This window comes from Artemia franciscana, chromosome 8 (assembly GCF_032884065.1).
Source record: "Artemia franciscana chromosome 8, ASM3288406v1, whole genome shotgun sequence".
NCBI classification, from domain to species: Eukaryota; Metazoa; Arthropoda; class Branchiopoda; order Anostraca; family Artemiidae; genus Artemia; species Artemia franciscana.
The window spans coordinates 31177703-31200884 of record NC_088870.1 but is presented as its reverse complement, the minus strand read 5'-3'; the positions used below and the strand labels follow the sequence as shown (position 1 = coordinate 31200884).

Sequence of the window (23182 nt, the reverse complement as noted above, 5' to 3'; positions counted from 1 at the left end):
TTCAGATCTATACCTCATGATTCTAATGATTGCCCTTGAGCTTTGTTGATGGTGATTGCTAATCGACCATTCCCTGTCCCGGTGTCCCGGTCGTCATTTACATCCCCCTGTTTCCCCCGGCGTCCCCGTTGTAGTTGTGTCCCTGTGTCCCGGTCGTCATTTATATTCCCTGTGTCCCGGTCGTCATTTGTATCCCGGTGTCCCGGTCTGTATATACATTCGTTTTTTAGTTTTGTTTTTCTCCTTTGTGTCCCGGTCGTCATTTGTATCCCGGTGTACCGGTCTGTATATACATTCGTTTTTTAGTTTTGTTTTTCTCCTTTATTTTTTTCCTTTTTTTTTCTTTTTTAGTTTATTTAGATTTTTAGATTTTTTAGTTTTTTTATTAGTTTTTAGTTTTTTTTTCTTTTTAGTTTTTTTGTAGTTTTTACCTTCTTTTTAGTTTTGTTAATTTTTTTTTTTACTTATGTCCTGGTCGTCATTTATACTCCCTGTGTCCCGGTGCTTTGTTGATTGCTAATCGAACATTCCTTTTGTCCTGTTTTTTAGTTTTTTTAGTTTTTTTAGTTTTTTAGCTTTTTTACTTTTTTTATTAGTTTTTAGTTTTTTTGTAGTTTTTGCCTTTTTTTAGTTTTTTCAGTTTTTTTTAGTTTTTTATTGGTTTTTACCTTTATTTTAGCTTATTTTTCAGTTTTTTCCTTTTTTTTAGTTTTTTTTAGTTTTTAGTTTTTTTAGTTTTTTACCTTTTTTTAGTTTTTTTAGTTTTTTTAGTTTTTTAGCTTTTTTATTTTTTTTATTAGTTTTTAGTTTTTTTTGTAGTTTTTGCCTTTTTTTTAGTTTTTTTAGTTTTTTAGCTTTTTTATTAGTTTTTGGTTTTTTTTGCAGTTTTTGCCTTTTTTTAGTTTTTTTAGTTTTTTAGCTTTTTTATTTTTTTTATTAGTTTTTAGTTTTTTTTGTAGTTTTTGCCTTTTTTTAGTTTTTTCAGTTTTGACGTCACCTGATCCAGTTTTTTCAGGTGACGTCACCTGATCCACGATCCACAGATCCACAGACAACTTATTTTTATATATATAGATAGTTTTTTTTTTTACTTATGTCCTGGTCGTCATTTATACTCCCTGTGTCCCGGTGCTTTGTTGATTGCTAATCGAACATTCCTTTTGTCCTGGTCGCTTTCTCTTTGAGTTTCGTCATTTATTTTTTTCTTTTTTAGTTCTTTTAGTTTTTACCTTTTTTAGTTTTTTTTTAGTTTTTTAGATGAAAATTTTTTTTAGTTTTTTCCTTTTTTTCTTTTTAGTTTTTTATTGGTTTTTACCTTTATTTTAGCTTATTTTTCAGTTTTTTCCTTTTTTTTAGTTTTTTTTTTATTTTTTATTTTTTTTAGTTTTTTTCTTTTTTTTTAGTTTTTTTAGTTTTTTTAGTTTTTTAGCTTTTTTACTTTTTTTATTAGTTTTTAGTTTTTTTTTGTAGTTTTTGCCTTTTTTTAGTTTTTTCAGTTTTTTTTTTAGTTTTTTATTGGTTTTTACCTTTATTTTAGCTTATTTTTCAGTTTTTTCCTTTTTTTTTAGTTTTTTTTAGTTTCTAGTTTTTTTAGTTTTTTACCTTTTTTTAGTTTTTTTAGTTTTTTTAGTTTTTTAGCTTTTTTATTTTTTTTATTAGTTTTTAGTTTTTTTTGTAGTTTTTGCCTTTTTTTAGTTTTTTTAGTTTTTTAGCTTTTTTATTAGTTTTTAGTTTTTTTTGTAGTTTTTGCCTTTTTTTAGTTTTTTTAGTTTTTTAGCTTTTTTATTTTTTTTATTAGTTTTTAGTTTTTTTTGTAGTTTTTGCCTTTTTTTAGTTTTTTCAGTTTTGACGTCACCTGATCCAGTTTTTTCAGGTGACGTCACCAAATCCATCCACAGACAGACAACTTATTTTTATATATATAGATATATATATATATATATATATATATAAATTTTTAACTTTCTTTTCTTTTTAATTCTCTTATCAATTTCTTTTAAAACAATGTAACTTAAAATAACGAAATATTAGAGTGAATGTCAACCAAACATTTTTTTTTCTATGTATGGAAAGCTGGGCGTGTAATTTTTTACTTCCAGTGTAAATTCAACTGAGGTTATATTTGGAACACTTTACTAAAAGCTAGATGTATGACTTTTCTTGGAGAGATCTGAAGCTAGGCTTACACTAACACAGCATTAACCGGATATACTGCAAAATCTGCTGCCGGAGACCCTTAGATTTTTGCTGGGTCCAATACGGTACAATATAATCAATCTGAAATTAAATGCATAAAAAGAAAGTGCAAAACAAAAACTTCAATAAAGAAAAGTCCTTCCCTGGAAAACAGTCCATTTAAAGTTTATCTGCAGATGTTCCATGTTTTAAATGAATCTACTTAAAATTCCAGGAGCGTTAGCAAAAATGGGATTTTTTATTTATTTAAAAAGTGTGACGTACTCCATGGCACAAATTGAGGAGGGTGGATGATAATAAGTCAGTCAAGTAAGTGGTCAGACTCTACACATAAGACAACAATACACACACAGTAATGATGTATTATGCAGTTAATTGTGTCAACAGTATTTTTGACTGTCTTTAGAGATTCTTTTTGATTTTTATCAAATTAATCTAACTGCTTCTTACGAAAATATGCAAAGAATATACAAGTCTTAAATAGCCCTACTATGACCGTTTTCAAGCAACGGATTTTAGCTACTGCGATTATATCTTAATCATTTCCCAGCCCCCTTCTAAAATGAAAAAAAGAACTCTGTATTTGTGTCAAAAACGAGTTAAAGCTTCTGTTTGGACTTCTTCTTCGGCATTGAAAAACTAGAAAACTCTTGGGGCTTGCCTGAACCTAAGAAAAAACCGGAATGGCACCTAAAGCACAAAAACTCCTAATACCAAATAAGAATTTTGTCATTGTTACGACATTTTTTATGTTTTTAAGCGTTCCAAAAACTTGCGTTTTTTTAGTTTATGGTAATTCACTATTGATTAGTAGTCAATTTTGTAGAAAAAAAATCATAAAGAACGAATTTTGTGTTAACAATTCAATAGTCTTCATTTCCAAAATGTTACATCTTCACTAATTGCCTTTGTTGCTATATAATTCAACCTTCATTGCTGCTTGAATTAGAAGCAAGGCTGTATTATAGGCTAGTAGAGAGTATTGCCCCAATTTTGAACGACCTCCTCATAGTTTCTCTTTGCGATCTCTACAGGGATTTTTATCCTTAGAAATAATATATCCTGTTTTAAGATTTTGCCTAGTGATCAAGCCTAGTGATCAACGTCAGAAAGAATTAGTGACACATCATAAAAAAGGAAACCAAGATTCTGGAAAAAAAAAACACGGGCCTGATTTCACCTCCTTATTTAAGATCCATTGTTTGAGATAATGGGCCTCAATCTGAACTCTAAATTTTCCAAACGGTGCTAAATTTTGGGATACATTGCATGATTTCGTTGATATTTTGATTAAATATAGTTTATCAAAGTGGGTAAAAGTAGGCAATCAGCATAGATAGGTGACAGATTTGTTTTTCTAGCTTGGAATAGAATTATATCATCTACCGACTGGTTTCTAAGAGAAGGGGGATCCGACTGGAAAGAAAAGATCAATACCTGCAAATCATGAACTAGTTTTTCCATCATTGATGAATCTGGTAATGTAGGTGGCATCGTTTGTCTTGGCACAGGCCACGTTTCTGAGTCCGGCGGAGCAATGGGTAAGGGTGCACGTGCTGTTTGCACTGCTTGGACATCTGCCATAATATATCTACGGATACAACTATTAACAAACGATCACGGATTATATTGGTATAGTATCCACATTAGGCTTTTTTTCTTATCTAGTAACCCAAACAGGCTTCTGAAAACCGTTTATTTCTTTCTCAGATCTTAACCGCTCAGTTTTCTGTTTGTGGGTGGAAAAATGCGAAATTTCGGAAAAAGCGCAAACTCCGGCCTTACTCTTTTCGGAAACCTTTCCTGCGCCGGCTAACACTTCCAAGCCTAAGTAAATCTAAAGAATTTCCACAAGAAAAGTAGAAACAGATGAATAATAAAAAAAAAACAAAGCGTGGATAAAGTTGAAAACAGAGTAAAAAGCTTAAGTAAGTTGCAGCATCCAAACTAAAAAAAAAAGAGAAGAAAAAACGCAAAGAAAGGAGAGTCTCGGTTATTGCAGAAAAAGCTTGCACAAATTCAAATTATTCTATTAACACAATCTAATCTAATATGACATACAAGTAAAATAAATGGTAAATATTTCCGTTTCATAGCAGATTACAACTCTAATCTTATAGCAATTATCTGTTGATGTATGAAATTTCTTTTAGATGCTCCACAGACGTTTTTCCGATTTTTTATGCCACAAATGATATTGTTTGAAAACAGCTCGAGCAGTTAGAAGTCCGAATATTTACTTAAAAAAAACATTATTAGTTGTTTGCATTTTTTTTCTTTATCGAGAAAAATATTTTCTGTCTGACTGTGGTTTAAAAGTATGCAGTATAAAGTTTAGACTTACCACTCAACATCATTTTATATTAGAAAGGTTTGTCAAATACTTTTCTGTTTCATTTTTATATCAAATTGTGTATAATTGGTGAGTTTGAAGTTAATAAAAGCAATCTATGTAGGATAACCAAGAAATCCAATTTTCTGAGAAACCAAATTAAAGATAGAAATAAAACTTGTAAGAAATTTTGAATACCTTTTTTTAATACTTTTTTTTACTTAGGCCTACTTGTAATTTTGAATACTTGTAAGAAGATTTATACCTGTTGAACACAAATTTCGTTTATTTTCATTTTATTGGGTCCAACGAATTAGAAAAAAAATAAGGATAGACATTAGCTTAAACATAGAAAAAGCTTTTTGATATATCCAAAATCAATGCATATTATGTTGGAGTCCTTACATAATTTGTTATCTCTACTTTTTAAGGAAATTTTGGAACTTTAAGTACATACAGAGAATTTACTAAATAATGTCTAAGACTAGTCTGCTGGAGTTTGAGCTAGCCCTTAGTTGTTTAGGTTTAAAAACTTATGTTTGGATCCCTCCCATCAAGGGAAATACTATAGAAGAATCCTTCATAAAACCTAACTCCCACGCCCACCCTCCTCCACAAACAAACATGCAAACAAAATAAAATAGTTATATAATGTATTTACTTTTCGATAAGACAACTAAAAAAAGAAAGAAAATCCTAACAGTCAAACAAACAATATGACAGATAAAAGTTTAAGCAGTTCTGTGACTTATGCTTTGCGTATGTTTGCTTCCATAATATTTCATGTAATAAGAAAAAAATTAGACCTTTGTAAAAAAAAAAAAAGTTAGACCAGTTTAACAAAAATTAGACCACTGTAATGCCTGTGCACAGAGAGAAAGGGATAGGCACCAAGACTTTGTCGAAAACTGGTCTGAAGGACCCTTCCTCCTGGGAAGGCTAAAAAAAATGCGGCATAAAATTTCTGGTATATTTTTTACTCCCTCCACCTCTCCTCAGAAAATCGTCATTTCTTTGTTTATGTTGCACTATGGAATATTTAATAAATATATTTGACATTTTAAAGATGCCTAAACATCTCCGTTCTTCAGTCCTTCCAAATTAAATTATTCTCACACAAAATTTAACACATTATATATCTGCAGCTGGAATTATTTTAAAGAATGGAATAATTGTTATTGAACTGTAAAACAAAGGCATAACTATTTCTCACTGCCTAGTAATCTGAGTGAAAAAAAAAGTAATATGAAATATATTAAGCTTTTACTTAATGATCAGAGGCTCGAAAAGAAATGAATTCCTTAAAGCTAAATGATATTCTGTTTTGACCGTAAGAAAAAGAAAAGAATGTAGTATTCTATAAAAGATGCAAACGAGGTGCACTTTTTGTGCTTTTAAAATAAATGAAATTGTTGTGGGCAATTATGCATTATCCAGATATCGATTTTTCACTCAATAGCATAAAAAGGATTTGATGTTGTAAGCACCTACCTGCGCAACCGATACGCTAATTAATTCAAGAGTATCAAACAGTTCGTGGTAACGAACTGTAGTAAGGAGCGACTCGGCTCAATAGTAAGCGAAACTCTAAAAAACCGAATTTTGATGCTAAAAGATATATCAAAAGAATTGGATTTTTAAGCTGATTTTAAATATATAAGTTTCATCAAATTTAATCTTTGTCATCAAAAGTTACGAGCCTGAGAAATTTTGCTTTATTTTGGAAAATAGGGGGTAACATCCCCTTAAAAGTCATAGGATCTTAACGAAAATCACACCATCGAGTTCAGTGTATCAGAGAACTCTATGGAAAAAATTTCAAGGTCCAATCTACAAAAATGTGGGATTTCGTATTTTTTGCCAGAAGACAAATCACGGGTGCGTGTTTATTTATTTGTTTGTTCGTTTGTTCGTTTTTTTTTCCAGGGATCATCGTATCGACCCAGTGGTCCTAGAGTGTTGCAAGAGGGCTAATTCTAACGGAAATGGAAAGTTCTAGTGCCCTTTTAAGTGACCAAAAAAATTGGAGGGCATCTAGGCCCCCTCCCACGCTCATTTTTTCCCAAAGTCAACGGATCAAAATTTTGACATAGCCATTTTGTTCCACATAGTCGAAAACTGTAATAAATATGTGTTTGGGATGACTTACCTCCCCACACAGTCCCTGGGAGAGGGGCTGCAAGCTACAAACTTTGACCAATGTTTACATACAGTAATGGTTATTGGGAAGTGTACCCACGTTTTCAGGGGGATTTTTTGGTTTGAGTGTGGGGTTCAGGCTGGCAGGTACACAGGGGTACAGCTTTTAATGGATCAATTTTGGAAACTGTCATTTTTAATTAAAATCTACGTTTTTGCAATAAAAGAACTACCCCCCACAGCATCCATATTGCACTGTTAACCCTAAAATATCCCTTTCAGTGAGATATAGTAGATTAATTACTGGTTCTAAATCGCTATGAACATAACCCGAGCCTAAAACGTACTTTTGAGGCTTCAGTCTTCTCCCCCCCCCCATCCGCTACAATACTACAGATTAAAGTTAGTCTGTATTTTCTGATATACGTGCTTTTCGCATTACTAAATAAAAAAAGTGCTACTTTATATCTGTTGTTTCAAAGGTTTTGCCCACCCCCCGAAAAACAATCCTGCACATGTGCCTGGGTTCAGGGGAGGGGGCTATATGGGAGGATCTTTCCTTGGAGGAATATTTCATGGGGGAAGAGAAATTCAATGAAAAGGGCGCAGGATTTTCTAGCATTACTATTAAAAAAAAAACAATGAAATTTTTTTTTTTAATTGAAAGTAAGGAGAAGCATTAATACTTAAAACGAGCAGAGGTTATTACGCATATGAGGGGTTCTAAAAATACTTTTGCATAAAGAGCGATGTATTTAGGAGGAGATAAATACTTCGCTCTTTATGCTAAATTATTTTTAGTAATTTCAACTATTTATTCTACGGCCTTTCTGATTCAGGGGTCATTCTTAAAGAATTGGGACAAAACTTAAGATTTAGTGTGAAGAGTGAGGTATTAACGAGGGGACAAACCCCCTCACATATATAATCAAAAATATAATAATATAAAAGTTTGTTATGTAAGTTAATTTTTAAGTTACGTGTATTTTTTACTAATAAAAACGTTCTTTACAAATTAAAAGTTCTAGTTGCCTTTTTAAGTAACAGAAAAATCGGAGGGCAACTAGGCCTCCTTCCCCACCCCTTATTTCTCAAAATCGTCTGATCAAAACTAAGAGAAAGCCATTTAGCCAAAAAAAGAATTAATATCAAATTTCATTTCAATAATTTATGTACGGAGAGCCAAAATCAGACATGTATTAATTCAAAAACTTTCAGAAATTAAATAAAAAAACAAGTTTTTTGAAATGAAAGTAAGGAGCGACATTAAAACTTAAAACGAACAGAAGTTACTCCGTATATGAAAGGGGCTTTTCCTCCTCGACACCCCGCTCCTTGCGCTAAAGTTTGATTCTTTCTCGCAACTCTACTTTTTAAAACAATAAAAAACTTTAGCGTAAAGAGCGGGGCATCGAGGAGGAAAAGCCCCTTTCATATACGGAGTAATTTCTGTTCGTTTTAAGTTTTAATGTCGCTCCTTACTTTCATTTCAAAAAACTTGTTTTTTTATTTAATGACTATCAAAGAATAAATGAAACACAAAATGAAAAATGTTAAACTAAATAACTACATCAATCATGATTAAATAAGGTATTAATATATCCTACTTAATATATCACATATACATTACATGAATAAATAAATATTACATTAATATATCCTATGAATAAATAAATCCTAAAAAAATTAGTCATTGAAATGAATACTCCAGTCAAGCTTAAAACGAACAGAAATTATTCCAAACCGGAGTATGGCTTCTACCCCCCTGCCCCCTAATCGTAAACCTTCTAAAGTCTATGGTATCATTTGCTGTTTATTGCAACTGCTTAAATTATTCAGCGAATCGATGAAAAATAAATTAAAATAATTTACTATAATAATCAAGGTGACTGGAAAGAACTAATGAAAATAACCTGAATATACATAATAAAATATATTATGTTTTATATAATAATATAGCATAATAACATATATTGCAATTAAATCATGAAAATCTCAGCAGTTCAACATTTAACATTTTATTTAAGAGTATATTTGTTATTTTCCTATATTATAATCATAAAAATGTTAAAAATATATTTGGTTTTCAGTAGAGTGCAAATACGCAAAAGACTTTAGAAGGTTTACGGTTAGGGAGGGGGAGGTAACCAAAATTCTTTTTAGAGTAGTATAATTTCTGTTCGATATTTTTATTGAAGAATACCTCTTTTTAGCGTTTTTATTTGAAGGAAATGATAAAAAGAAAATTACCCCTATTTTATAAGAAACAAAATTTCCACCAGCCCCCCCCCCCAAAAAAGAAAGTTTGTGAGTTGGCACCCATAATCAATGAACACATTAAGTATATTATACAAATTTCCTTGAAGAATTTTGCCTATATGCATATAAAACCATTGAGTAAGTCACCGCATTGAATTCACTGATGTATATTCATAGAACCCCCGATAAATATAACTTTCTAATAATACCTTGTCTCAGAGTTAAAGTATTCCTCACTCCAGGTGTATATCCTTTTCCTTTATTTCACTTCTTTCTCGCGTCTCAGATAGGACTAAAAATCCCCACGGACGGGCTGAGCTTTCCCGTGGGGGTCGCGCATTCGCACAAAAAAAAAAATTGTGGGCTGGACGAAACAGCCGATTACACTTCAAACAACCCCCGTCATTGGGCCTACTCGTCTAAAAGAAACTAATGTCGCTCTGGTGGATATGAATGGGTTTAAAAACAGCTAATTTGTGGATTTCTTTTTGACCATTTGCAAAATAGCGGGGAGGAGCAAAAAGAAGAAGGATGTGTAGATCTGAAGTTCGTAAGAAATAATACCCAGTTTGGCGGGTCTGCATTTGATTAGTCTGTCACAACAATTTATTTACGGCTACAAATTGCAGCGTTGCCTTTTTTCTCTTATTCACAATCATAAAACGATTCACAAAATAAAGCTTTTAAATTGGAAGCGGTAACTGATTTAGTTGATATTTGACACTCAATACCTGTAATATTACATAATTTCAGTATCATGAAATGAATTTCGAACTTCATAGAAATAACAAAAGGCTTAGAAGGGAATCCCCCCCCCGCAGGTACTCAAGGTTATTTATGTTTATTTTAAAGTAAAAAGGGCAACAAAAACAATATGTAATTGCTTGAATTGGTTAAGTGGAAAATCGGGAAAACCTAAGAAATAAGCAAAAAAAAAGAAGCAGCGAACGGCTTAAGAGGGAGTTGCTTACCTTTGAAGGTATAATTTTTCTATAAGAATAAAAAATTGTTAATGCTTAAATTTCATGGACGAAACCGTTGCAAATTTAAGAAATTGTTTTGCCTATTCATTGTTAGGGGTCAACGTGGTCACACTGACGAAAGTGTGATACTGTTCTAAATACCTTAGAATTTCAAAACAACCAAAAAATATCTTAGAAAATCTTGGTTTTCAGGTATGAATATGCAGGGGTTAAGCTTATTCTCTCCGGAAAATTCTCCTTGGGTAAGTTCCCTGAAAAATTGCCACCATGGAAAAATCCTCCCAGATATTTCCACTTTGGGAAATTAGCCTCCTTGGAAAATTTCCCCCTCGATAACCCTTCCCAAATGCAAAATTGAGCAGCCAAAGGACAGATAAAAAGACAAATAAAATAAAACAAATATAATATGAAAAATAAAAAGAACAAGAAAAGTGTGTAATTGCACATAACTTATTATGAAGGACGGGTGGTGGGTTATTGGGTTTGCGGAGGGGAGGGAAGATGCCGAAAAGGTCCATTTCAACGCCCAAATTGTCTAAATCACAATAAGCCTTCACAGAAATACAGGAATGGGTATGGGTAGGGGTTATGGGTGCCCATAAGCTGAATTTTAGGGGGGGGGGCTTACGCGGTCTAATCAGCACTTCCATGCTGTATAACAGAAATCTCAAAACAAATTGTAAAAATATAACACAGCGTCATTCAGATAGGGGAATGAGACTGGCACTAGAAATTTAGATTTCTACAGCCTTTTTTAAAAACCAAAAGTTATTGGAGAATAATCAGTCCCTGTCCTAGAACTTTTCTTGATATCTGGTCCCTTTGAATTCCCATGGGACACCTAATCAACATTTAGAGGTACCCATTTTGTTCAGAATAGTAGAAAATATCAATAAATTTGCATCCAAGGAAGACATAACCCCCCTGGGATAAGGGCCTTAAATTATGTGAAGTGTCAAATCAGGGATTATTTTCCTGGTAAAAATAATCTATCACCATTTTGCTGTGGGAAGGGAGAGGGGTTAGGGCTCCAGTAATGAGCCACATAAACGTTTTCCTTGATCAATTTGAAATTTCCAGTCATAAGTTCTTGCCCCAAGGGGGCACTTATATAAAAAATTATTCAAAGGATCAGACCCTTTGAAATCGGTCCCTATTCTACCAAAGGAGGTTGGAAAAGTGCCGAATTTTTCTGGTTGGCCTGAAACTTTCGTGAAGCTTTGTCATGCAGAAGAAAAAAAAAAAAAAAAAACAGCTAAAATAAAGGGCCAGAAAAGTGCCAAGACATTTTCCCCACCCACTTCAAATAGCTATTTTGGAAGGGACTATGTCCGATAGAAAATAGGAAGTTTTTGTGTCCTTTTTCAAGACCAAAAGCTGCTGGAGGACAATCTCGGTTCCTTTTCTGCTATCCCTCCCTTCTCTAACCCGTATTGATATCGGATTAAATTTTGAGATATCTTGTTTTGTCCACAACTTTGAAATGTCCAATAAGTTTGCATTAGGGGTTAATTTCCCCGCAGCCCCAATGTTAAACTTTATCTTACTCTGCTATGGTAATTCATCCCCCAGAAACATAAGAAAAGAACTAAAATAAAATTTGAATATAAAAATAAATACTATAAGACGAAAAAACTAAATACCATAGTCCACCACTGGACTCTGGGGAGAGGGGTGCCATATTGTCCCCAAAAGCAGAGTTATTAGGCTTTTTACCGTGTTAAATCATGTGTCTGTCCAAAATTTTGATTGGATGTCCTTGGGGACATAGGGGCATAGGGAGAAATAAGATCATAGGCGGACATAGGGGGAATTTTACGGGTGGGGGAGTTTTCCATCAAAAAGTTCAAAAGAATTGGATTTTTATACTGATTTTAAATATATAAGTTTCATCAAATTTAGTCTTTGTCATCAAAAGTTACGAGCCTGAGAAAATTTTTCTTATTTTGGAAAATAGGGGAAACACCCCCTAAAAATCATAGGATCTTAAATCACACCATCGCATTCAGCGTATCAAAGAACCCTATAGAACAAATTTCAAGGTCCAATCTTCGAAAATGTGGGATTTCGTATTTTGTGCCAGAAGACAAATCACGGGTGCGTGTTTATTTGTTTGTTCGTTTTTTTTGTTTTCTTTTTTCCCCCAGGGGTCATCGTATCTACCAAGTGGTCCTAGAGTGTTGCAAGAGGGCTCATTCTAACGGTAATGAAAAGTTCTAGTGCCCTTTTTAAGTGACCAAAAAATGGGAGGGCACCTAGGCCCCCTCCCACCCTCATTTTTCCCCAAAGTCAACGGATCAAAATGTTGAGATAGCTATTTTGTTCCGCATAGTCGAAAACCATAATAACTATGTCTTTGAGGATGACTTACCCCATTCCACAGTCCCTGGGGGAGGGGCTGCAAGTTACAAACTTTGACCAATGTTTACATACAGTAATGGTTATTGGGAAGTGTACCGACGTTTTCAGGGGGATTTTTTTGGTTTGGGTGTGGGGTTCAGGGGAGGGGGCTATATGGGAAGATCTTTCCTTGGAGGAATATTTCATGGGGGAAAAGAAATTCAATGAAAAGGGCGCAAGATTTTTTAGAATTACTATTAAAAAAAAACAATGAAAATATAAACATGAAAAAGTTTTTTCAATTGAAAGTAAGGAGAAGATTTAAAACTTGAAACAAACAGAGATTATTGCGCATATGAGGGGTTCTAAAAATATTTTAGCATAAAGAGCAAGGTATTTAGGAGGAGATAAATACTTCGCTCTTTATGCTAAATTATTTTTAGTAATTTCAACTATTTATTCTACGGTCTTTCTGATCCAGGGGTCATTCTTAAAGAATTGGGACAAAACTTAAGATTTAGTGTGAAGATTGAAGTATTAGCGAGGGGACAAACCCCCTCATATATATAATCAAAAATATAAGAATATAAAAGTTTGTTACGTAATTTAATTCTTAAGTTACGTATATTTTTTACTAATAAGAACGTTCGTTAAAAATTAAAAGTTCTAGTTGCCTTTTTAAGTAACAGAAAAATTGGAGGGCAACTAAGCCTCCTTCCCCACCCCTTATTTCTCAAAATTGTCTGATCAAAACTAAGAGAAAGCCATTTAGCCAAAAAAAGAATTAATATGCAAATTTCGTTTTAATAATTTATGTACGGAGAGCCAAAATCAGACATGCATTAATTCAAAAACTTTCAGAAATCAAGGAGGCACACTCGTGCCTCTATAAAGAGGCGAACCACGACAATGTTAAGCGATCTTCGGTTCAAGTGGTCGCAGAGTGATGGGGAGGAATGCATTTCGTAGCCCGAGCTCCAACTAAGAAACCTGCCAAATTTCATCCCCCTCTGACTTTTTCTTCATGGGGAAAATCTGGCCAAAAGTTTCGACCCACCAACCCCAGCCCCCCTTTAAAGTTGTCCGATCGGGCTGAAATTCACAAGTTAAGGTCCCCTATGGCCCAGGAGCTTATTCGCGAAATTTCAGCTCGATCCAATAGCTCCTTCCCTGTTTTCCAGAAACCACGCATAGCCACTTAATTTTCATATTCTTTTTTTTTTCTCGACGCCTACAGGTCACAGCCGACATCGGATCTGGGTGTACGAAGACTCATTCGATGCAGAATTCTCCGAGTAAGTGCCCTTGAAAGTTTCGTAGGAAAATCTTAACCCCCCTTAAGTTTCAACCCCTCCCCCCCCCTTTAACTTTGTCCGATCGGGCTGAAATTCACAAGTTAAGGTCCCCTACGGCCTAGGAGCTTATATGCGAAATTTCAGCTAAATCCGATAACTTCTTCCTTGTTTTCCAGAAACCACGCATTAGCCACTTAATTAACCCATTTCTCCATAAGAGCCCATGTTAATTTGAAATTTTTAAAAGTTATAAAAGTTATATTTACACACATGCAGGTGGTTAGCTCAGTCGGTAGAGCGTGGGACTTTTAGTCCTCGGGTCAAGGGTTCAAGTCCCTTATCGGGCGTTTTTTTTCACAAAATATGAAAAAAAACTTCGTTTTCTTAAAGAGTTAAAGAGGCTGCGTCCCAAAGTCGAACCTTAAAACGTACAGGAATCTAAGCTAGAAAATCGGAGGGTCAAGATTTCCCAAAGAAACTTTCCAGGAAAATTACTCGGAGAATTCCGCGTCGAATTTTTGAAATTCTTAAAATCCTTATCCTTGAAATTCTTATCAAGAATTTTTGAAATTCTTAAAAGTTACGAATATCAACATTCGTACAGGAATTATTAAATTACATCCACCATGGATTGTAGAAAAACGTACAGAAATAATATGGAAAAAACTTCGTTTTCTTAAAGAGTTAAAGAGGCTGCGTCCCAAAGTCGAACCTTAAAACAATACAGGAATTAGGAGAGGCAGTTGGGGGGCTGCCACCCCCCGAACCCCCCGCTTTTAAAGACTCTTTTGTACAGGTTTTTTGTTGTGGGGGGACTTCATTGTTACTAATTACTAGTTTCGGCGCAATGGTTCTCCTGTCCTTTTGTGTTTAACATTTTTCGAACTTATTCCATTATTCATTCATTTCAATTTTTTGTTAATTAAAAGAGGGCCTTTCCGAAGCCAAGAGCGGGGGGTTAGGGGGGCGGACGCCCCCTTCAACAAAAACCCTGTACAAAAGAGTCTTTAAAAGTGGGGAGTTTGGGGGGCGGCAGCCCCCCAACTGCCTCTCCTAATTCCTGTACGTTTTAAGGTTCGACTTTGGGACGCAGCCTCTTTAACTCTTTAAGAAAACGAAGTTTTTTTCATATTATTAAATAAAAAAAACAAGTTTTTTGAAATGAAAGTAAGGAGCGACAATAAAACTTAAAACGGACAGAAATTACTCCGTATATGAAAGGGACTTTTCCTCTTCGACACCCCGCTCCTTGCGCTAAAGTTTGATTCTTTCTCGCAACTCTACTTTTTAAAACAATAAAAAACTTTAGCGTAAAGAGCGGGGCGTCAGGGAGGAAAAGCCCCTTTCATATACGGAGTAATTTCTGTTCGTTTTAAGTTTTAATGTCACTCCTTACTTTCATTTCAAAGAACTTATTTTTTTCTATTTAAGGCCTAAATAAGCCTAGCACCGAATATGCATAAGATGGATCTAGGGGGAGGGCAAAGTATGTTTTTATTTTGATATCCTCGATACTTTAAATATTAATGTCATTCTTTAATTACAGGTGGAAAAAATTTAAGAAATAAAAAGTTTTTCTATTTTATTTTTTTATAATAAATGAATTGTAGGCTGCACACCAATTAAACGGAATACTGAACCAGGTAGATTTTCGGAAACTGTTAGATATTTATAAGGCTTCCAGATACTTTAAGCCAAATGGCTGTTTCACAGCTTTTGGTCCTATTGCCTTCCAGTTAAGGGGAGCCACAATTCTAACTCTTTTACACAAAATGAAAGAAAATAGCAATTTATTGATGCATCATCTTTTTGGGAATGTCTTTTGGGAATGTTTAGGAAGATGTAAAACTAAATAAAAGAAGAACACTATGCATATCCAGATTCTCAAAACTTCGTGTGTGCAATATCTCAGGAACAGCTAAGAATATTTGGTTGCAAGGAGGTTGCTTAACAAGATCAAAAGAAACTATGTGTATCAAGGCGGTAAGAAAGGTACAATTGTAGTGCCTGTGGAATGGCAAAGGGTACTAAGGTTGAAATTTTCCGGGAATGTCAAGGGAACATTGATCTAATTAAAACGACACAAAGTGCATCACCGTTGTGATAATGGTGTGTATGTGATAACTGAGGAACAGTTAATGGTATTAAGTTGAAACTTTCAAGGAGAATTGTGCACCCAGATTGTCCCAAAGGTATGACTGCAATATATCAGGAATGGTTCATGTATTAAATTGAACCTCCCGGGAAATACTGAAAAGGATATCGAGCTAAATCAAACGACACTATGTCTTTTGGTCGAATACCCTCAAAAGGGTATTCGTGCAATTTATAATGTACAGCTAAGGGTTTGAACTAAAGGCTTAAGGCACCCAGATGAAACTGTGATGGAATGTTGGAGAGGATAAATGTAAATGCTAAATTTTGACTTGATGGGATCAAGGGGAGCTCTTAAAGTAGCAAACAATTCTTAAGAAAATATGGTTGTATTAATTCTTATTGTGAAATGTTCTTTATTTTTTCCCAGTCCGATTAAAATTTCAGCCCTTAAAGACAACTATTTTAAAGTTTATAAATCATGGGACCCTGAACTGAAAACAATTCTAATTGCTTTGATTCTTAAAATCCCTTTTTTTTTCATAGAAAATCCGAATAGAAATCCAAAAACTATGCAGTTTTCAATTCATTGGTTTCAATCACATTCCTAGTACCCATCCAACCAAAATTCTGTAGTACAACTATTATTTAAATTCATTGAAAACTTTGCCCAAAATAAAAATAGCAAACCAAAATCTTAGGAGATTAAAAGGAGATTAAATAAGAAAAAACAATATTTTCAACTGAAAACAAGGAGAAACATTAAAACTTTAGAACATAAATTATTTTGTATATGAGGAAGCCTATCCCTTCGTCAGCCCGCGCTCTTTATGCTAAAGTCTTAAAGCTCTTTAAAAATGCTTCTCAATTAGATTTAACAGCCCTTGTGTTTGAGTATTCTTTCTCAAAGAATTTTGACAAAATTTCAAACTTTAGCGCAACGAGTAAAGGTTGAGGAGGGGGCGACCCCAATCATATGCGTAATAGTTTATTTTCGTTCTAAGTTTTAGTGTTGCTCCTTATCTGAAGTTGAATAAACCTTCGTTTTAGAAATCATGCCAGGAAAAATCCTCCCTTTTAAAATTCGTTTTGGGAAATTCTCCCCTGAAATTTTCCTTGAAAATCCCTGAAACTTTCAAACATGAATATCAAAATAGGGGGGGGCTTCATCCCAATAGAATTCTGTTTGTTTATTGGCCTTCAAAATTTCTTGTCACATTGCATTCACTGACTGTCCAATTATAAATTCCTAATCTACATTTATTAACATGAACGCTTTTTAATAGTCCTCGTTAGTAATAGTGATTCTTATTCTGTTTTTCGTTAATCTGATAACAAATTAAAGATATCTGATAAATGTCTTAATGGCAAATATTTAGAGGCATAGGTTGAGGACAAAATTCTTCCCCCCCCCCACGGAGGCTGGATTGTGTCAGGAAACTAGAAAAGACATAACGAGAACAACAGCTCTTGGCTCTCATTAAGATTGGCTGAGATCAGACAAACAACCCCATTCTGATGAATGTACTAGTCTCGAGAGTCTCGAGCATCTTCTTTCCCTCCCTCACCTGTGAGATGATTCACAGGCAAACTTGTTTAAGTCTTTTCTTGGGATCAAACCTCATACATGCGCACAAACCTTTTTGCATAATCTTAATTACAATTGTAAAAAATCATGCTTGAACTTTTTTTTTAGTCAATTGAATTGCAATTTGGTGTTTCATGATATACGTTTCATATTCATCTCCTGGGAATCTAGAGGAAATAATAAGTTTCGATCTCAGCTTTTCGAAAGGATATTTCTATTTTCTGAATAATTTTACATCACAAAATCCCACGAAGCTTACTTTCAGAGCTAAGACAGTTTCTTCTGTTTCTTTATTAGGCTAGAAAAGTTAAAATATTTTCTAGAAAACAACTAGAAATTTCGCAAACTTCAAAGAAGCTTGTCTTCTCTGTTTGACATCCCCGAAATCTAAGAAAAAGCTTTAAATATCCATCCTTTATTGCTACCTAACTACATGCCATGAATTATGATAACAGAAAAAAAGAAACTACGACATTAGTAATGTTGTAGTATTGTCTTTCGCCAACACAATCTGTTCTAATTAACCACCATATTTTCTTTTCTGATTTGACACCTTAGTTAACTAACTTTAAAGAGGATTACATGCGAGTACGAAAATTATTATCCGCAATTTGGTTTACCACGACAATGTGGATCAATCACCATTTGCCGTATTTCACTCCCTTCTCCCCTATTATCCTTAATCCTCCGTTTTTCCCAATATCGTCACTACACATAAGCCCGTTTGATCATAAGAAATCAACCTTCTTTTTAGAGCAAATCATTTTCCTCCCACTATTTGCCATAAAGTTTACACTCTAAGTATTATACCACTGTTTATGATGATGACGAAATTACAAACCAAAATAATCCTCTAGAAATGCTCTTGGAGGGTAAAAATGATTAATATAGTAGATCTGTTAAACGATAAGTGAGAATAAAGTAAAAGAAAACACAATCGACTCAATTGGTCTTCATGTTTACTAATTTAGAGTTTAAATTAATTTAGACTATAGAAAATGGATAAACAACATTTAAATCTCAAAACTTTCTCATAAATCCCAATTAACTGAAAAAAAACTTCATTAAATTTTTAAAAGGAAAAGTTAGCATATTGTTCCATTGGAACCATCCTTAAATACTTTCAACATGTTCAAGTAAATGCAACATTAGCGCTACCTGCTTTGAAAGAAAGCCTAACTAGAAAAGTAATAAAACTATGGCGCATTGGTATTTACAATGGAAAACAATTTTCAGAAGATAAACCAGCTCGACTCTTTGAAGCTACATTTTATTTATAAATAGCTTCATATCCACTAATTTCTTTTGTTATGTTATTGGAGCTAGATAACTTCGAAGACCACACCCTTTCCATGACGAACAGTTCAAAATAGGGATGAAACCTTTTAATTGACAGTGTAACAAATATAAATGTTCGAAATATCAAGTTAAAATTTTTTATATTTGTCTCACTATCAATTATAAAGTTTCATCCCTATTTTGAACCGTTATATTTTCATTGTTGGATCATTTAACCAAAATAATTGTTGTAGTTGTAGGTGAATAGAGACAAGCAATTTTTTGGAATTACCAATTTTTTGGTTCGAAATATCAAGTTAAAATTTTTTATATTTGTCTCACTGTCAATTAAAAAGTTTCATCCCTATTTTGAACCGTTATATTTTCATTGTTGGAGCATTTAACCAAAATAATTGTTGCAGTTGTAGGTGAATAGAGACAAGCAATTTTTTGGTTCGAAATATCAAGTTAAAAATTTTATATTTGTCTCACTGTCAATTAAAAAGTTTCATCCCTATTTTGAACCTTTATATTTTCATTGTTGGAGCATTTAACCAAAATAATTGTTGTAGTTGTAGGTGAATAGAGACAAGCAATTTTTTAACCAAAATTGCAAAACCAATTTTTAACCAAAGTTTCATCCCTATTTTGAACCGTTATATTTTCATTGTTTGAGCATTTAACCAAAATAATTGTTGCAGTTGTAGGTGAATAGAGACAAGTAATTTTTTGAAATTACCAATTTATTGGTTCGAAATATCAAGTTAACAAATTTATATTTGTCTCACTGTCAATTAAAAAGTTTCATCCCTATTTTGAACCGTTATATTTTCATTGTTGGAGCATTTAACCAAAATAATTGTTGCAGTTGTAGGTGAATAGAGACAAGCAATTTTTTGGTTCGAAATATCAAGTTAAAAAATTTTATATTTGTCTCACTGTCAATTAAAAAGTTTCATCCCTATTTTGAACCTTTATATTTTCATTGTTGGAGCATTTAACCAAAATAATTGTTGTAGTTGTAGGTGAATAGAGACAAGCAATTTTTTAACCAAAATTGCAAAACCAATTTTTAACCAAAGTTTCATCCCTATTTTGAACCGTTATATTTTCATTGTTGGAGCATTTAACCAAAATAATTGTTGCAGTTGTAGGTGAATAGAGACAAGCAATTTTTTGGAGTTACCAATTTTTTGGTTCGAAATATCAAGTTAAAAATTTTAGATTGTCTCACTGTCAATTATAAAGTTTCATCCCTTTTTTGAACCGTTATATTTTCATTGTTGGAGCATTTAACAAAAATAATTGTTGTAGTTGTAGGTGAATAGAGACAAGCAATTTTTTGAAATTACCAATTTATTGGTTCAAAATATCAAGTTAACAAATTTATATTTGTCTCACTGTCAATTAAAAAGTTTCATCCCTATTTTGAACCGTTATATTTTCATTGTTGGAGCATTTAACCAAAATAATTGTTGCAGTTGTAGGTGAATAGAGACAAGCAATTTTTAGGAATTACCAATTTTTTGGTTCGAAATATCAAGTTAAAAATTTTTATATTTGTCTCACTGTCAATTAAAAAGTTTCATCCCTATTTTGAACCGTTATATTTTCATTGTTGGAGCATTTAACCAAAATAATTGTTGTAGTTGTAGGTGAATAGAGACAAGCATTTTTTTTTAAATTACCTACATTATGCAATGATAGACCAATCAACTGCTAATAGACAATATTTACCAGTCTAATGATTGCAATAGTTCCAGAGCTTAAAACGTATTTAGTTCAAATGTTTGGTAACTTAATTATCCTAATTATTATGATTCAGACTAAGTAGTTATTTGTTATACGTTTTTCAAATTTATCACGCTTAAAACAGTAGTTTGGTCAAAGAGTCGTAAAAAGAATAAGAACGACAAAGTTTACAGAATGACCAGGAAGCCCATGATGCACTTTTTTCCTTTAGTGATGGAAGAGCGGTTTTTACCGTTTTAATAATTTTAACAACAACAACACTAGTACCATTCCTGCAACCTGCCTACACAGATATAAATCTTCAGAAAAAAAATTGTCATGGGATTTGGATCAGGGCTGCTATTACTTGGACTTGTGGCAAGATCTTGGTACTTTACTTATGAACTCAGGATTTTGAGAAAAGTATTTGCGGGAGACCCTTTTATTTCGAACGAAACTGGTTCCTGGAATTTTTTTGGATATCGAATTTATCGAAAGTAGGCGGAAGTAAAAATATATGTACCAAAACCTTAATTTAAAATGTTTATTTTTTGGTTTGTGCACTCAATCAAGTTATAAAGACATCGTATAAGTGCTTTCCCATCGTAAAGTGCTTGGCACCCTGGCATTGTGAATAAATTAAAAGATTCCGGATGCCCAATTTGGATGGTTAGGATGTTGCATAGCTATTTATCAGACAGCATTGTATCATATAATAATGAGTTTTCTTTAAATATTGGGAAATCCTGTCCACAAGGTGGAATATTATAACCATTTTTATGGAATATTAATATTAATGATTGATTAAATTTAAATTTGCCCAATAATTCTCACATACAAGCTTATGCTGATGATGTATGTGTTATCATTGCGGGCAAGACTAAAAGTGATTTAGAGTTTACAACCTCTGAGGTTTTTCGAATCTTTGATCGTTGGGCGAGTAATAATATATTAGTTTTTGATTCAAAGAAAACAGAAGCTGCTATTTTCACTAGTAAACGAATTTTTCCTAAGCCTGCCCTTGTTTTTAATGGTAATGTAATTGAAATAAAAGAAAAAGCTAAATATTTGGGAGTTACCTTAGACAGGAAGTTATTATGGGCAGATAATATTAGAAACCGGATAAATTCTGCAAAACAATATTCTACAAAATTGATGAGTGCAGCTAAATGTACTTGGGGGCTAAAACCTCGTGCTCTTAAGAATATGTACCTGTCGGTTATAGAAAGCACGATTCTATATGCAGTCCCGGTATGGATTGCAGCTTTAAATAAAAAATATATTGTCCGAATGCTAAGCTCAGTTCAAAGGCTTTCTCTAATTTTGATCACAAAATCTTTCCGCACCGCTCAAACTGACGTACTTACAGCGTTAGCAGGAGTTTTACCAATAGATTTGAGAGCTAAAAGAATTAACAATTATGCGCTATGCAAAAAAGGGTAGGCCAGAATACTGGCCAGAATTTTCTACACCGGGTATCCCAATATCCAGCAGAACAAAATCACGCAGTGTTTGCACAGATGAGATTATAAAAAAAAATTTGGATGTTCAATCCGATGATAGCTCACCCCCCTTTCCCTTAGAAAATTGCTCTTTATGAAAATTGGTATCAAGGTTTCACTAATAGAGTGAGTTCATGGCCAATACAATTCTTTCCATCAAAAGACCATTTAATAGCCGCTTCTAAAATGAATATTACACACCAGCTAACGCAAATTATAACAGGACATTGTCGGTTAAATTATTTCTTAAGTAAAATTGGAAAAGCTAGAAGCGGAGAGTGCATTTGTGGCGAAAGTGAAACTTGTAGCCACTTCCTGTTTAATTGTCCTGTTTATTTCTTACAACGTTTTGGTATGGAACTAGAACTCCATTCTTTAGGAATTAATTCCCCATTTTGTCCTGGCTCAGTAATTTCTGGTAAAGTATTAAGGAAATGCTTGAACAGATTTTTGTATTCGACTAGAAGACTGGTTTGATGTTAATATTTGATATTTATACCTGATTGTAGTCTTTGATTGTAGCATTTATTAGTTTCATTTATTCTATTGTTTTTTTGTTTTTTTCTTCCTTTGTAGTGTTAGTTTGTAGACATTTAGCAGTGAAATACTTGTAAAGGTTTAAACACTTAATAAAATCATCATCATCAAGCCTCTCTGGCTTAGGCACAGGTAGCTGAAATTACGTGGGAGGGCAGTAAGGAAGTTTTTTTAGTTGGGGGTAGGGAGATACTTATAAGTGCACTCTATTCACAAATATTAAGGTTCGAAACATATTTAATACCAACCGTCTATATGCAACAATGCGTTTATATCTTTCTGTCGTAAGAAAATATTCTCTGTAGTAAAACAAACAAAAAAATAGAGCAAATAAAATTTTATGTAACATGTATTGTTGATAAATGTGCCTTGTTAATACCGACCCGCGCAATCGATACGTTAATTCAGTTCAGTTCAATTCAATTTATTCAAATAAAAGAAAAACATAACACCAATAATAATAAAGATCCTGGAAGCGAACTTGTTGAGGACCATGACAAGAAAAAATCGAAAATGAAGAAGAGAGGAAAAAAGAAAAGAGAAAACATGGGTAATTAAAGCAAATTGAATAAGAATTTAGAGAATTATAATATCAATTCGTTCATAAGAATTAGTTCATAAGTATAATATTTAGTTGTAAGCATGTCTGACTTAGGCGCAGGTATCAGAAATTCTGGGGGAGGGCAGTAAGAAATATTTTTTGCTTGGGGGTAGGGGGATACTTGAAAGTGACTCTATTCACTAATATTAAGGTTCAAAACATGTTTAATACCAACCGTCTATACGTATCGATGTGTTTGTATCTCTCTGTTGTAAGACAATATTCTCTGTAATAGCACAAATATAAAAACATAGCACATAAAGCTTGATATTGCTCATATTGTTGATAGATGTGCCTTGTTAAAAAT

General features: G+C 33.2%; 1 long non-coding RNA gene across 1 annotated transcript in view; it reads right to left on the bottom strand.

The window, feature by feature from the left end:
- The window catches only part of LOC136030299 (uncharacterized), an 82294-nt gene that overhangs the window by 5800 nt on the left and 53312 nt on the right, over positions 1–23182 (bottom strand). The window contains exon 2 of the long non-coding RNA XR_010618238.1: positions 3634–3787. This is a non-coding gene — a long non-coding RNA (uncharacterized LOC136030299). The remainder of the gene's footprint in view (positions 1–3633; positions 3788–23182) is intronic.